The sequence below is a fragment of the Triticum urartu genome, chromosome 7A (assembly GCF_056163025.1).
Source record: "Triticum urartu cultivar PI428250 chromosome 7A, HENAU_Tu73, whole genome shotgun sequence".
Classification (NCBI taxonomy): domain Eukaryota; kingdom Viridiplantae; phylum Streptophyta; class Magnoliopsida; order Poales; family Poaceae; genus Triticum; species Triticum urartu.
This window is the reverse complement of record NC_141879.1, coordinates 282,099,696-282,114,648: the sequence shown is the minus strand read 5'-3', so window position 1 is coordinate 282,114,648 and position 14,953 is coordinate 282,099,696.

Below are 14,953 nucleotides of genomic sequence, written 5' to 3'. Positions count from 1 at the left end.
GTCAAAAACAGAACAGTCTATAGTAATCAGTAGCTAACACAAGATCTGGAACCCCAAAAATTCTAAAATAAATTTCTAGACGTGAGGAATTTATCTGTTAATCATCTGAAAAAAGAATTAACTAAATAGCACTTTCCAAAAAAATGACAGCAGTTCTTGTGAGCGCTAAAGTTTCTTTTTTGTACAGCAAGTTCAACAAGACTTTTCCCAAGTCTTCCCAACGGTTCTACTTGGCACAAACACTAATTAAACAGAAAAAACACAACCAAAATAGAGGCTAGATAAGTTATTTATTACTAAATAGGAGCAAAAGGTAAGGAATAAAAATAAAAATGGGTTGCCTCCCAACAAGCGCTATCGTTTAACGCCCCTAGCTAGGCATAACAAGCAAGAATAGATCTAGGTGTTGCCATCTTTGGTAGGAAATCCATAAGTAGCTCTCATAATAGATTCATAAGGTAATTTAATTTTCTTTCTAGGAAAGTGTTCCATGCCTTTCCTAATGGAAATTGGAATCTAATATTTCCTTACTTCATATCAATAATTGCACCAATCATTTTAAGGAAAGGTCTACCAAGAATAATAGGACATGAAGGATTGCAATCTATGTCAAGAACGATAAAATCTACGGGCACATTCCTATTTGCAAAAATAAGAACATCATTAATTCTTCCCATAGGTTTCTTAATAGTGGAATCCGCAAGGTGCAAGTTTAGAGAGCAATCATCAAAATCACGGAAACCTAACAAATCACACAAAGTCTTTGGAATCGTGGAAACACTAGCACCCAAATCACATAAAGCATAGCATTCATGATCTTTAATTTTAATTTTAATAGTTGGTTCCCACTCATCATAAAGTTTTCTAGGGATAGAAACTTCCAATTCAAGTTTTTCTTCATAAGATCGCATCAAGGCATCAATGATATGTTTAGTAAACACTTTATTTTGACTATAAGCGTGAGGAGAATTTAGCACGGATTGCAACAAGGAAATACAATCAATCAAAGAGCAATTTTCATAGTTAAATTCCTTGAAATCCATAATAGTGAGTTTAGCAACATCTAGGGTTTTAATTTCTTCAATCCCACTTTTATCAAATTTAGCATCAAGATCAAAAGATTCAGAATTTCTTGGAACGCCTACTAGGTAAAGGTGGATCATATTCAGTCCCATCATTATCAAGATTCATATTGCAAAACAAAGATTTAATAGGGGACACATCAATAACTTTTAGATCTTCATCATTATTTTCATAGGAACTCGGTTTAGCGGCCATCTTATTACCTAGGGTAGCCTGCTTATCCGAAATTTCAGCAGTTAATTTCTCAAGATGAGCAAGTTGGGATCTTAATCCATCGAATTCTTTAGACATATCATCAAGCTCTTTATTCATAAAACTCATAAAACTTTTCTGTTCTTTAAGCTCGTTCCTGAAGAAACTATTATGTTCAAATTGCAAAACCATGAAACTCCTAACATTATTTTCGATTTCTTCTAACCTTTTAAGGTGAAGGTCACCAAATTTAGGTAGAGCCATCGCGACAAGCAAGAAAACTAACACACAAGCAAGCAGAAAGCAAGAGGACAAAAAGAGGCAAATAGAAGGAGGATAGAGAGAGATAGGGAAAATAAAACGGCAAGGGTGAAGTGGGGAGAGAGGAAAACGAGAGGCAAATGGCAAATAATGTAATGCGGGAGATAAGGGTATGTGATGGGTACTTGGTATGTTGACTTTTGCGTAGACCTCCCCGGCAACGGCGCCAGAAATCCTTCTTGCTACCTCTTTTAGCACTGTGTTGGTTTTTCCCGAAGAGGAAGGGATGATGCAGCAAAGTAGCATAAGCATTTCCCTCAGTTTTTGAGAACCAAGGTATCAATCCAGTAGGAGGCTACGCTTGAGTCCCTCGCACCTGCACAAAACAAATAAATCTCGCAACCAACCCAAATAGGGGTTGTCAATCCCTATAGGGCCACTCACGAGAGTGAGATCTGATAGATATGATAAGATAATATTTTTGGTATTTTTATGATAAAGATGCAAAGTAAAATAAAGGCAAAGTAAATAACTGAGTAGTAGGAGATTGATATGATAAAGATAGACCCGGGTCGCATAGGTTTCACTAGTGGCTTCTCTCGAGAGCATAAGTATTCTACGGTGGGTGAACAAATTACTGTTGAGCAATTGACAGAATTGAGCATAGTTATGAGAATATCTAGGTATGATGATGTATATAGGCATCACGTCCGAGACAAGTAGACCGACTCCTGCCTGCATCTACTACTATTACTCCACTCATCGACCGCTATCCAGCATGCATCTAGAGACTTAAGTTAAAAACAGAGTAACACCTTAAGCAAGATGACATGATGTAGAGGGATAGACTCATGCAATATGAAGAAAACCCCATCTTGTTATCCTCGATGGCAACAATACAATACGTGCCTTGCTGCCCTTACTGTCACCGGGAAAGGACAACGCAAGATTGAACCCAAAGCTAAGCACTTCTCCCATTGCAAGAAAGATCAATCTAGTAGGCCAAACCAAACTGATAATTTGAAGAGACTTGCAAAGATAACCAATCATACATAAAAGAATTCAGAGAAGATTCAAATATTATTCATAGATAGACTTGATCATAAACCCACAATTCATCGATCTCAACAAACACACCGCAAAAAGAAGATTACATCGAATAGATCTCCACAAGAGAGGGGGAGAACATTGTATTGAGATCCAAAAGGAGAGAATAAGCCATCTAGCTACTAACTATGGACCCGTAGGTCTGAAGTAAACTACTCACACTTCATCGGAGAGGCTATGGTGTTGATGTAGAAGCCCTCCGTGATCGATGCCCCCTCCGGCGGAGCTCCGGAACAGGCCCCAAGATTGAATCTCATGGATACAGAAAGTTACGACGGTGGAATTAGGGTTTTGGCTCCGTATTTGATCGTTTGGGGGTACGTGAGTATGTATAGGAGGAAGAAGTACGTCGGTGGAGCAACTGGGGGCCCACGAGGGTGGAGGACGCGCCTGGGGGGTAGGCGCGCCCCCTACCTCATGGCCTCCTGTTACGTGGCTTGACGTAGGGTGCAAGTCTCCTGAGTTGTATTCGATGAGAAAATCACGTTCCCGAAGGTTTCATTCCGTTTGGACTCCGTTTGATATTCCTTTCCTCCGAAACCCTAAAACAGGCAAAAACAGCAATTCTGGGCTGGGCCTCCGGTTAATAGGTTAGTCCAAAAAATAATATAAAAGTGGATAATAAAGCCCAATAATGTCTAAAACAGTAGATAATATAGCATGGAGCAATCAAAAATTATAGATACGTTGGAGACGTATCAAGCATCCCCAAGCTTAATTCCTACTCGTCCTTGAGTAGGTAAATGATAAAAACAGAATTTTTGATGCGGAGTGCTACTTGGCATAATTTTAATGTAATTCTTCTTAATTGTGGTATGAATATTTAGATCCGAAAGATTTAAGACAAAAGTTTATATTGACATAAAAATGATAATACTTCAAGCATACTAACAAAGCAATTATGTCTTCTCAAAATAACATGGCTAGAGAAAGTTATCCCTACAAAATCATATGGTCTGGCTATGCTCTATCTTCACCACACAAAATATTTAAATCATGCACAACCCCGATGACAAGCCAAGCAATTGTTTCATACTTTTGACATTCTCAAAACTTTTTCAATTTTCACACAATACATGAGCGTGAGCCATGGATATAGCACTATAGGTGGAATAGAGTGGTGGTTGTGGAGAAGACAAAAGGGAGAAGATAGTCTCACATCAACTAGGCGTATTAACGGGCTATGGAGATGCCCATCAATAGATATCAATGTGAGTGAGTAGGGATTGCCATGCAACGGATGCACTAGAGCCATAAGTATATGAAAGCTCAAAAAGAAACTAAGTGGGTGTGCATCCAACTTGCTTGCTCATGAAGACCTAGGGCAATTTGAGGAAGCCCATCATTGGAATATACAAGCCAAGTTCTATAATGTAAGATTCTCACTAGTATATGAAAGTGATAACATGAGAGGCTCTCTACTATGAAGATCATGGTGCTACTTTGAAGCACAAGTGTGGTAAAATGATAGTAACATTGTCCCTTCTCTCTTTTTCCCTCATTTTTTTCTTTTTTTTATTTTTTTCTCTTTTTTATTTGGGCCTTTTTTATGGCCTCTTTTCTTTCTCTTTTTTATTTTTATTTTTCGTCCGGAGTCTCATCCCGACTTGTGGGGGAATCATAGTCTCCATCATCCTTTCCTCACTTGGGACAATGCTCTAATAATGATGATCATCACACTTTTATTTTTCTTACAACTCAACAATTACAACTTGATACTTAGAACAAAATATGACTCTATGTGAATGCCTCCGGCGGTGTACCGGGATATGCAATGATGCATGAGTGACAAGTATGAAAGAATTATGAACGGTGGCTTTGCCACAAATACTATGTCAACTACATGATCATGCTAAGAAATATGACAATGATGGAGCGTGTCATAATAAACGGAATGGTGGAAAGTTGCATGGCAATATATCTCAGAATGGCTATGGAAATGCCATAATAGGTAGGTATGGTGGCTGTTTTGGGGAAGGTATATGGTGGGTGTATGATACCGGCGAAAAGGTGCGCAGTATTAGAGAGGCTAGCAAAGGTGGAAGGGTGAGAGTGCGTATAATCCATGGACTCAACATTAGTCATAAGGAACTCATATACTTATTGCAAAATCTACAAGTTATCAAAGCAAAGTATTACGCACATGCTCCTAGGGGATAGATTGGTAGGAAAATACCATCGCTCGTCCCCAACCGCCACACATAAGGAAGACAATCAATAAATAAATCATGCTCCGACTTCATCACATAACGGTTCACCATACGTGCATGCTACGGGAATCACAAGCTTCAACACAAGTATTTCTCAAATTCACAACTACTCAACTAGCATGACTTTAATATCACCATCTCCATATCTCAAAACAATTATCAAGTATCAAACTTATCATAGTATTCAACACACTCATAAGAAAGTTTTATTATTAATCTTGTATACCAAGCATATTAAGATTTTAAGCAACTTACCATGCTATTAAGACTCTTAAAAATAATCTAAGTGAGGCATGAGAGATCAATAGTTTCTATAAAACAATTGACAGAATTGAGCATAGTTATGAGAATATCTAGGTATGATCATGTATATAGGCATCACGTCCGAGACAAGTAGACCGACTCCTGCCTGCATCTACTACTATTACTCCACTCATCGACCGCTATCCAGCATGCATCTAGAGTATTAAGTTAAAAACAGAGTAACACCTTAAGCAAGATGACATGATGTAGAGGGATAGACTCATGCAATATGAAGAAAACCCCATCTTGTTATCCTCGATGGCAACAATACAATACGTGCCTTTCTGCCCTTACTGTCACCGGGAAAGGACACCGCAAGATTGAACCCAAAGCTAAGCACTTCTCCCATTGCAAGAAAGATCAATCTAGTAGGCCAAACCAAACTAATAATTCAAAGAGACTTGCAAAGATAACCAATCATACATAAAAAGATTTCAGAGAAGATTCAAATATTATTCATAGATAGACTTGATCATAAACCCACAATTCATCGATCTCAACAAACACACCGCAAAAAGAAGATTACATCGAATAGATCTCCACAAGAGAGGGGGAGAACATTGTATTGAGATCCAAAAAGAGAGAACAAGCCATCTAGCTACTAACTATGGACCCGTAGGTCTGAAGTAAACTACTCACACTTCATCGGAGAGGCTATGGTGTTGATGTAGAAGCCCTCCGTGATCGATGCCCCCTCCGGCGGAGCTTCAGAACAGGCCCCAAGATGGGATCTCGTGGATACAGAAAGTTACGGCGGTGGAATTAGGGTTTTGGCTCCGTATCTGATCGTTTGGGGGTACGTGGGTATATATAGGAGGAAGAAGTATGTCGGTGGAGCAACAGGGGCCCCACGAGGGTGGAGGGCGCGCCTGGGGGGTAGGCGCCCCCCTACCTCGTGGCCTCCTTTTACATGGCTTGATGTAGGGTCCAAGTCTCCTGAGTTGTATTCGATGAGAAAATCACGTTCCCGAAGGTTTCATTCCGTTTGGACTCCGTTTGATATTCCTTTCCTTCGAAACCCTAAAACAAGCAAAAACAGCAATTCCGGGCTGGGCCTCCGGTTAATAGGTTAGTCCCAAAAATAATATAAAAGTGGATAATAAAGCCCAATAATGTCTAAAACAGTAGATAATATAGCATGGAGCAATCAAAAATTATAGATACGTTGGGGACATATCAGGCCTGCTCGCAGCCGATATCTGATTGGCCCAAACAAGGACCGAGACAATTTTGGCCTGTTAAAAACCCATGATTTGATACGCACAATCATGGGCCGGGGTTCATTTCGGGCTACTGCCGGCCCGTGAGCTGTTCGGCATGTTTCAGGCCCAACCTACATCGTGATTGCATGACGGCCCGATTATGTACCGTAATTTTACGGTTTGGCCGGTTTACTGCGAAGACAGGATATATATACAGTAAAATAACTGCAGCATCGTGAATAAGAAAAAACCTAGACTATACAATAAAGAAATTACGGCATATTACATCCACTGGGCATCAAAGTTCGCCACTGTGATAATAAAGCACAAGCAGACAGCAGATTACATACACTGGGCATCAAAGATCGCAACCAGTGCAAATAAACACGTCGACAAAATAATATACAAAACCGACACCACTTCAATAGAGTTCAAGAAAGGTTATCCCTGCTGGGGAGCTGTAGCGCAAGCAGCTGAGCAAGATGATGAGACTGCGCTTGTTCAACACTTATATCTTCCTCACTCTGAAAGATAAACAAGCAGACAGATGACAAGTTTTGCACATGAAAGTATCAGTGCTGACAATTCATCACATTTCTTACTGACGAATAAAGTGACATAGTTTAAAATTGCATTAACACCATATGGTATTGTTCAGGTCAAGACATGGCAGGAAATGACATTGTGAAGGAGTTGCCAGCTTCACGACACCACTGGATTACAGATCAAGAACTCATAAGTATCAATGGTTAGTGTGCTGTCAATTTATACCATTTCAGATTGGCAAATAAAGAGATGGTTTAAATAATAGTAGAACGATATGACATTGTTCATAGTTAAGACATTGCAGAATATGACATTGTGCTGTAGTGGGTAGGTTCACCACACCACTGGATTACGGATGAAGAACAGAAGCATACATGCAGTGCAAAAGAAGATCACTTGCTCTGTATAGTTTAATTTACATGGTATGAAGAAGGAACTTGGTTGTACAACTGAAAACTTAAATTGAGAAAAGACAAACTTTTGTTTATGAACTACATAATAAACTTTAAACAAGCAATTTGATGCAAACACCAAAAATAAACAGTTGTTGCAGTCATGCCTAACCAAATATATACAACAAAGTTTGAAGGCTTGAGATGGACAAACTTACATTATTGGTGAAGACATGCTCTATAAAGGCCTTGTCCATGCTGATGGGGGGCAATTCAAGAAGTTTACCACAGAATCTTCTTCAAAAGCATTGCCTTTATTCTACATTTTGTTAAGAGTAAACATAGATGTGATAATATACAAAAAATGGAGAATATTTAAGATAAGATGAAGAGTGATGCTACATAACCAAGTAGCTATAAATGTAAGTGCAGCGATATAGGCAAAAGGTATAGCCAAGAGCAATGCGCAGCTAAACTTTTTCAGTACCAACCTTATGGTAAGAGTAAATATAGATCTGATGTGTAGAAAATGGAGGGCAAAGGAAAATAAGCTGCAGAGTGATGGTACATGAACAACTACCTGTCATTATAAGTACACTGATAAAGGACAACATGTACTTACAAGAACAATGTAGAGCTAAAAAAACATTGGCATTGGATATATTCTACACTAATGTAACCATTCATACAGATCAGATAATTTGGAGCGAACAATTGATAAGCAAGGTATCATGCATACTGCTGTCACATAATGAACCAGGTATGTATGCAAGTACAGTGATACAGGACAACAAGTACTAACAAGAGCAAAGCAGCGGGCAGCATATTTGCGATATCCTGTCGTTATTGTCAAACCGGAATTCTTCTTCGAGCAGATTTCCTGCAAAAAAGATCCATAAGGCACATGCGGAAAAGTAGAAGTTCAAATTTGTCATGTGATTTCATAGACAGTACCTCATCCTGGGAACGAGACCAGTGCATAACAAGGTTTTTCCATTCAATGTCTTCTAAACTTAGCATAGGAGACTTCATCGGAAATTCATTTGTAGACTTGCCATCAAAGTGTGATTTCCTCAGGTAACACCGATACTGCTGCAATGCTTCCTTGAAAAGCACAAGCAAGCTTTGCTCATCATGACTATCCAGATTGACCCTCGCCTAGTTACAACAATGTAATGTAAATCATTGATGTGTTCAATCAGCAGAAAACAGGAAAATAATAACCATGAATAATAGCACTTACACGTAAGTTGGACAGGAAGATGTGAAAATGGTGTTTGTCTTCACAATAATCTTCCCATGATGGGAATATATGCACGTAGTCCCTAACAACATTGAAAGCATTGTCTTTTAAACTGGGAATAAATGGAATGGGGTTCCAATCTGCAGGAATTGGCCGTCTCTGCAGTTGGGATAGGTCTTCGGCCGGTGGACTTGCTGTACTTTTTGCTAGAGTAGGATTTTTCTGTGGTACAGCTGGTGCTATGGCAAACGAAATCGGTATAACTTTTGCTAGAGTGCAGGTCCTGTGTGGCGGGGCTAGTGGTGTGGCCAGTGAAGTATGGGTACAGTCTGCTGGAGTCGGTCCTAAGTTTTGTGTCACTGGTTGTACAACCAATATAAGTGGGGTGTTGTCTGATTTCTCCGGCACCATCATGTTTTTCAAGGACTTTGCTGGTGCTCCTTCAGGTTCGGCAATCACCCTCTTCCTTTTTGATGTCTGATGCACAAGAACAACATTTGAGTGGAAAAACATGGTATGATGACAGATGGAATATGTATTGATAATGGATGGGCATGGCATCTCGACATATATGATGAGTAAACTAAGCAGATGGCGGTGCAACAAAGTAAAAGAAATGCAAGACAACATATGCAAGATACCCGCAATCAATAAAATATTGCCAAATTAGAACAGGCACCTTGATGGGTGAACAGGACAGGCCATCTGCCTTTGACTCCTCGAGGTTAGAATAGTCATTAGGATCATATTGTGAAGAAGAATCAACAGGTGGGGAGCGTATGAGTTTCATTGCATCCAGAATGGCACTCAATGCCTTGGTGCCAATTTTGTAAGTCATTGCAGTGTTTAGCTTCAAGAGTGGACTCCTGCTAGTGCGACACAAAGCAGCTACACAGATCATAGTGTAGATATAACGGGAAAACCTTAAGCATCAGAGTAAAATCAGCAAAGTGGAACTTGCTGGAATATATGTGCTAATATTGTCGGTACGGCTAGAAAGGCTTCGGATACCAGCTCTCTTCAAGTGAAGGTGTGGTACTGTTAATATCAGTGTAACTCTCAAAGGCGACACAGCTCCCCGCATTTCCTTGCTATTCTTATAGGATTCAAGTGGGCAGGCCACTACAAATCCTATTCCTATGTTTACAAGATCCTACGAATCAAAGAGGCTCAAAGTGTCCATCACAACCGACCGTATAGACCTCTACACTGCAAATGTCCCTGCTCATCTTCAGTACAAGGAACATACTGTACTACTATCATACTCCCTCCGTTCCAAAATATAAGTCTTGGTAGAGATTTCCACTATGGATCACATACAAATGTATCCAGATACATTTTAGAGTGTATATTCACTCATTTTGCTCCATATGTAGTCCATGGTGGAATCTATACAAAGACTTGTATTTAGGAATGGAGAGAGTGCATATTAAAGAAGAACGGAACAGGAATATGGTAAAGAAGAGCAAGCAGATTCTGGATAATAAAATGTTGGTTGCGCAGTGCCCACACATGATGAACCAGAGCGCATTAAGAATGCAACTCCCAGCTGTCTCTCGACCATTTCAGGCGGTTGGATGAAGATCCTACGTCTCCTAACCCTTCTTCTTCCTCGTCTCTGATTCTTCCCATACAGAACACCGCACGGGCCGCCGGCCGGACCATCGCCCCCCACCGCCTGTGTTCCTCCGCCACCCCCACCCCCACCCCCGCCCCAACCCCCACCCGCGTCAAGTTTTCTTCATTCGGCGAGGCCCCACAACCACCCGAGCCCCTTCGATCGCACCGGCGAACTCCGGCGAGCTCTGAAAAATCGACTGACCCAATTTTGAAATTTATTCTACTGTGATTTAACTAGTGTGGAATATAAAAGGGGAAAACCATAAGCATTGGGAGTATAGTGTTGAGCGTGCCATGGCGGATCTGAAGGTGCAAACCGGACAAAGGCAACATCGCAACCAAGACAAGAAATCAGAGTAAAGCAGTGGCGATCTATTTTCTTGCTGCGATAAATAAGTTGAGCAGATACGAAAGAGTACCGCCTCTGGTGCAGTGCCGTGTACGCATCTGCTGAGAATTTGACGGTGTCGCGGTAGCGATGGCTGTCAGCGGCGTGGAAGAAGATCTAGGAGGGTAGACGGTGGCGGCGGGGTGCGGTGGACGAGACGGTCGTAGGAGCGGCACCGGCAAGGTGGACGACGGCGGGGATGAAGTGAGAGCACGAGATGCAAGGATCTCGGTCCGAAGCCGTGGATGAGAGAGGTCGATCTCTTGTAATGGATGGCAGCGTCGGGGTATCAGCTCCGGCATGGTGGAGGAGGACGGCGGTGGATGGGGTGGCAGACGGCGGTGGATGGGGTGGCAGACGGCGGCGGACGAAGGAGGGTGGGGTGGAGAGGGTGTTTTGGCGCCCACAGAGTACGAATGGGGAAAAGGGAGGTAGAGAGGAAGGGGGAACCATGTATTCAGGGCGCGCTTGTCTCAAATGCGAGGAAATTTACAAACTTATCCCCCGTTTTAAATTTCTACTACATCACAGCAACATTAGTCGATTGGGGATAGGACGGTAATCTCGCATACACCGTATATTTGCCGACGAGAGTTTGTTTTTGGCGCCCACCGTGTATGAATATGAATCGGGGAGGGAGTCGATTTCGGCCGAGGACACACTGTGTTTTGGTGCCCACCGTGTATGAATCCGAGTGAGAGGCGGTTATGTCACGTTTGAGTGAAATTACAAACCTACCCCTATCGAAACCTATAGAAATCCAGCAGATATGCTTTGCGTGGCAGGGATAGGCAGTAGTGATTTCCATCTCGCAGATTTTTGTTTCGGGCGATTACTGCGACTTCCCCGCTTCGTTCAAATTTTGTAGAGTGCACGTTTACCGTGCCAACTCAATTCGAATCCCGTTTGTATTCTATTTTTTTCGGGTGGGATCCATTTTCAATTGGAATTACATTCTATATACATCATTTTTTTATATATACTTTCAAAAGCACAACAAAGAATTCTGCTCCTTTATATGTATAATATGATTTACAAATACAACGATCTCGAAATCTTAAGGTTGAATTCGAAAAAAATTAACCAAATTATGTTCTACTAAAATGTCTGGATCAGTAATATCTACATGTTAAATAACATAGATGTGCGTGAATTCATATGAGTATGCATGTTTGATAGATCAATTTTGGTTCGAGTATGGATTACATGTATCATCATCTCTAATTCAAATATTTGAATCCCTTTTTTGTTCACTCCTTTCACGCCCATCTCTCTCGCATGCATGCTCCTTCAGGTAGCTATCACTCTGTTTTCTCCAGCTCACCCGCATGCTCACTTCATGTTTCTCCTATCCTCGCAAACATGGTATCTCGACGTCTCCCTTGAGAAGTGTCACACTCTCCCTATCATTATACATTACACGGTTTTCATTATCTCTCACGTCTCTACTGTTCTCTGGTATCACTCGGTACCTAAGCTTTCTTTTTCACCGCCACACACACAGTCTCCACTCGTCTTTCACTTTGTCTTTCTCTCTATGGGATTCTCTCACACACCCTATATGTGTCTACATATGACTCATACCACTAAAATTACTCTCTCTCTCTCCTGTAGACACAACATATGTTGCGGTCTCCTTTTCGTCTCCATCCCAGACTGACATTATTCATTTGTTTACCGATCAGACAACCCCGACTATCATCTCCTCTCTCTCTCTCTCTTAGACACACACACACACACAACTCCTGCTTCCACTCCCCTTCCCGACTACCGTCTCTCTCTCACACACACAAAACTCTCGCTTTCGCACCCAACTCGTATTTCTCTCACAAACATTTATCGAATAGCTAGCCTCTAGATAGGTGTATACACCCGCACACTCGTGCTTCCACCATCGCATACATGTCTCTCTCCCGCTCCTTGTATCTATGTAGATTTTTCTTCCCTTCTTGAGACACGCCCTCTCGATCGTGCACACACACACTATCGCCTCATTTTAAGATGATACCTATCGCACACACACTCCTTGTGTCTTTGTCACACATGCACTCCGTCCTCCTCCACTCTCCCTCTCTCTCACACACACATGGGCTTTTTGCAACAACTAGCAAGATGCCCATGCGTTGCACGGAACATCAAGATGCATTTGTATGAGTAGTTTATCTTGTGGGGGAAAAGGATGAACGAGGGAAGGCCTTATTTTCAAATGTGGAGAGGGGTGTGGGTATCTTTTTGCAAAATTTCCATAATTTCCTTCCTATCCGTCAGATATAGATCGGACGGCCTATATTGTAGGATGGCAGGCACACGATCATCACCGACAATGCTTTTTATAAGAGTAGGGATAAAAAATAGAGTTGGTGATGATGGTGGGCCTGCCATCCTGCAATGTAGGTCGTCCGATTTATATCTGACGGATAGGAAGGAAAATATGGCAATTTACCCGCACTCTTCACCACATTTGCAGATAAGGCCTTCCCTCGTTCATCCTTTTCTCCCACAAGATCTTGATGTTCCGTGCAACGCACGGGCATCTTGCTAGTAAGAGTAGAAATTAGACATATACCACTTCTCGAATCTTGAAACCAACAACATTCCTCCCTTATCTCATCAAAACCACCAAAGGAATATATTTTGAGTGAAACATAACATATTTTTAGTGATATACGTATTTCAAAACTAGACTTTTTTTCTATCAAATCGGTGAATATGTATTAATCTACTTTGATCGTGTGGCAACGCATTGGCACATTGCTAGTAGTTATTATAATTTTTTTGACACCAGACAAACGGTGGAGTACATATACGAAGAGAAGAGGCGCACGCACGCAGTCGGCCTCTCGCTGTCTCGCACACATGAGTGTTACGTAAAGGCGACGTTAACAAATAAACCCTAAAACCCTAGGTGCACGATTGCTGCATTCGCGGGTACCGGGTACGTGGTGGAGCACCTTTGTATGAATAGTCAGCTCGCGTGATAATTTGATCCGTAGGAGTTGATGGTCGGGACCACAGGTGAACGATTTGGAGCGCGGTGGCTCGCCAGTTGCCACAGATCGAGTAGCCACGTTTAAAATATCGTTTTTTAGCGGGGCTAATTTAATCTGCATGCATGACTCTCCTCCCCCCATGCTCGTCCAATCCGTTGTGACCAGCAATATTTCCACCCCTTCGCTCCCCCGTAATTTACTCCAACAAATATGCCCACGTAGCTGTTACTTAACTGCAGGTGCATTGGGTCACTGACATATGGGCCCAACAGGGGTCTAGCCCACATGTCAGTGACGCAACTGGACCTGCAGTTAAGTCAGTGCAGCTCAGTCCATATCTTATGTAGGTGTGCCATTGCTCGCTATAAATATTGCGCCTCCCACGACATCGCTATCTCCTCCCCCTCATGTTCACGTTCATCGCTATCTCCTCCCCCTCCCTCTCACGTCGACCACCATGGCATCGCCCCTCCCAAGCCCTAGGAGCCCCTTGCTGCACCGCGCGGACGGTCACGCGTCGCCGTTCTGTTCCTCGCCGCCACTAGTCGAGGAGGACGCATCGCTGTTCCGCTCCTCGCCGCCACTAGTCGAGGAGGACGCGTCGGCGTTCCGCTCCTCGCCGCGACGTGACACGTCGCCGTTTCGTTCCTCGCCGCCACTAGTCGAGGAGGACGCATCGGTGTTCTGCTCCTCGTCGTGACCTGTCGAGGTGGACGCGTCGGCGTTCCCAATCTCGCCAGCACACGCGCCGGAGGACGCGTCGGCTCCCCGCTACAAGGAGAACTCCTTGCCGCCCGCCGAGCCCCCAGCCTTGAGGAGCTTTGGAGAGAAATGGATGTCGCCTTGTGGGAGGCTTTGCCTCCAGCAGAGCGCGCCAAAATAGAGGCGGAGAAGAAGGCCAAGGAAGAGAAGCGCACCGCGGAAGAAGCTGTCTGGGAGGCCTATGTCGCGTCCGAGAGAGTCAGGTAATTGGCTCTTTGGCAGAAGGCTCGTGTGAGGGCCGTGAGGGTGGCGGAGGACGCCCGTGCTGACGCCCTGAGGGCAGTCGGGCCCAAGCGCCTCATCTACGCTTTGCGGTACGTGGACCGGATGCATGCTTCCAGTGAGGAGGAGTACCTGTTGGCGTCGGATCACCACACCGGTGAGATCGCACTCGCCCGCCGGCAAGCCGCGAATCAGCACCTCATGAGTTGCGAGGCTGAGGAAGAGGCATTGTGTCGGTGCGCTGGGAAACGACCGCGCACCAGGGCACTCGTGGCACACCGCAAGCGCTCCTGCGAGCGCCGTGGCTTTTAGGAGGAGTATAATTTTTGTTTCGTAAGGCGATCTAATTAGTTTTGGGACGCAAATGATAAATCCCGAACATTCAAGAATTTTTAGCATCCTTAATTAAGTATGTAAAAGGGAAAGTTTGGA